The sequence below is a fragment of the Canis lupus genome, chromosome 6 (genome assembly GCF_048164855.1).
Source record: "Canis lupus baileyi chromosome 6, mCanLup2.hap1, whole genome shotgun sequence".
NCBI lineage: Eukaryota > Metazoa > Chordata > Mammalia > Carnivora > Canidae > Canis > Canis lupus.
This window is the reverse complement of record NC_132843.1, coordinates 9,619,298-9,621,921: the sequence shown is the minus strand read 5'-3', so window position 1 is coordinate 9,621,921 and position 2,624 is coordinate 9,619,298. Positions and strand designations below refer to the sequence as shown.

Below are 2,624 nucleotides of genomic sequence, written 5' to 3'. Positions count from 1 at the left end.
ATGAGCCTAGGAACAGTAAAGAATGACCTTGAGAAATTTTGGTGTCATTTTGAAGTGACAACTTCTAGAGTAAGCACAGAGCTGAGACAATTGAGCTGTAAAGACAAGGCTGGGGCAGCCCGGGGTGGCTCAGAGGTTTAGCGCCGCCTTCAGCCCAGGGCGTGATCCTGGAGACCCAGGATCGAGTCCCACGTTGGGCTCCCTGCGTGGAGTCTGCTTCTCCCTCTGTCTTTTGTCTCTGCCTCTCTCTCTGTGTGTGTCTGTCATGAATAAATAAAATCTAAAAAAAAAAAAAAAAAAAAACCCTTTCTTTTTCCGTGTAAGTTTAGAAATGTTCATAATAAAAAGTATTTAGGAAAAAAAAAAAAAAGACAAGGCTGCCATTAGAATGGAGCCAGTGGGTGCAAACAGGCACTTGTGTATGGTTTAGTTTATTCGGAGTATTCTCTGTGGCAAATTACCCCCAGACACACCCAGAGACAACCTAAGCTCTGCTTTAGTCTTATTTGGGACTATTCAGCCAATCGGGTAGTTTATCACCACCTCCCCTCGCCCACCCAAACCTAGTTACTTTTATTTGTAAAACGTCTGAAATCCAGAACATCAACGTTCCAGAAAAACAAAATGACACAGAAGTTCTTGAGAAGCTAAGTGAGCCCACGGAACCTTTAAAATGATTGCTGTGGAATCAAGTATTAAGGTCATGAAGACCCAGTTGTCCTGCAGAAGAACATTTCTGTGAAAAAAATTCTGTTGAGAGATGCCAGGGGCACAGTAATGGAAGTGGAGAGCCCCTGGGGCCAGATCAGCTGGCTGGTGGGAGTGGAAATCCCTTGTGGGGGTGAGGGGGCGATGGGGGGAGATCAGAAAAGGAGGGCCACGGGGTTGGGAGGCAGGGCCTCTTACCTTCAAAGGGTTTCCATTAGCCCCTGGGCTCGGTGAAAAGGAGTCCCACAGTAAATGAGCAGGGTCTACTTGGGACTGGGGAGAAGAGGGCCGCATAGGCTTGCTTTCCTTGGGCAAACACATCTTTCAAAAGTCTGAGCGTCATAACCAGAGCGGAGTAACTGCTTCCAGTAGGTCAGGTACCATTTGAACCATTTTACATTCCACTGGGTCTCACAGCACACGTGAAACTGCCATTTCTGTCCGTCAGAGCTGGTCAGACAGTCTCACTTGGACACGGTTCGCCAGCACTTTACAGATTCAACAGGCCTGGTAACACCTTGCGCCATGTCCCCACGCCGGTGAGCAGCTCTACAGCTGCAGCGCTCTTACAAGGACAGATGTGCACTCGGGCAAAATGGATATTGTTGCCATCAATGACCCCTTCATTGACCTCAGCTACATGGTGTACATGTTCCAGTGTGATTCTACCCACAGCAAATCCCACGGCAAGGTCAAGGCTGGGAACGGGAGACTTGTCATCAATGGGAAGTCCATCTCCATCCTCCAGGAACGAGATCCCGCCAACATCAAATGGGGTGATGGTGGTGCTGAGTATGTTGTGGAGTCCACTGGGGTCTTCACCACCATGGAGATGGCTGGAGCTCACTTGAAGGGCGGGGCCAAGAGGGTCATCATCTCTGCTCCTTCTGCCGATGCCCCCATGTTTGTGATGGGCACGAACCACGAGAAGTATGAGAACTCCCTCAAGATTGTCAGCAATGCCTCCTGCACCACCCTGCTTGGCTCCTCTAGCCAAAGTCATCCATGACCACTTCGGCATCGTGGAAGGCCTCATGACCACTGTCCATGCCATCACTGCCACCCAGAAGACCGTGGACGGCCCCTCTGGGAAGCTGTGGCGTGAGGGCCGAGGGGCTGCCCAGAACATCAGCCCTGCTTCCACTGGCGCCGCCGGGGCTGTGGGCAAGGTCATCCCTGAGTTGAACGGGAAGCTCACTGGCATGGCCTTCCGTGTCCCCACCCCCAACGTGTCAGTTGTGGGTCTGACCTGCTACCTGGAGAAAGCTGCCAAATATGACAACATCCAGAAGGTGGTGAAGCAGGCATCGGAGGGTCCCCTCAAGGGTATCCTGGGCTACACTGAGGACCAGGTTGTCTCCTGTGACTTCAACAGTGACACCCACTCTTCTACCTTCGACGCCGGGGCTGGCATTGCCCTCAATGACCACTTTGTCAAGCTCATTTCCTGGTATGACAATCAATTTGGCTACAGCAACCGGGTGGTGGACCTCATGGTCCACATGGCCTCCAAGGAGGCCTCCTGGACCACCAGCCCCACCCAGCAAGAACAAGAGGAAGAGTGCAGCCCGGGTGGCTCAGTGGTTTAGTGTCACCTTCAGCCCAGAGTGTGATCCTGGAGACCCGGGATCAAGTCCCACGTCGGGCTCCCTGCATGGAGCCTCCTTCTCCCTCTGCTGTGTCTCTGCCTCTCTCTCTCTCTCTCTCTCTGTCTTTCATGAATAAAATTTAAAATATCTAAAAAAAAAAAAAAAAAAAAAAGAACAAGAGGAAGAGAGAGGCCCTCAGCTGCTGGGAAGTCCCTGCCCCAACTTAATCCCAACACACTGAGAATCTCCTGACCTCCAATTTACATCCCAGACCCCTGGGAAGGGGAGGGGCTTGGGGAGCCCTACCTTGTCAAGTACCATCAATAA

The 2,624-nt window shown here is 51.6% G+C and overlaps 1 pseudogene; it reads left to right on the top strand.

The window, feature by feature from the left end:
* The first annotated feature begins 1,300 nt into the window (after window positions 1–1,300).
* Window positions 1,301–2,297, top strand: LOC140634816 (glyceraldehyde-3-phosphate dehydrogenase-like; annotated as a pseudogene).
* Window positions 2,298–2,624: the final 327 nt, after the last annotated feature.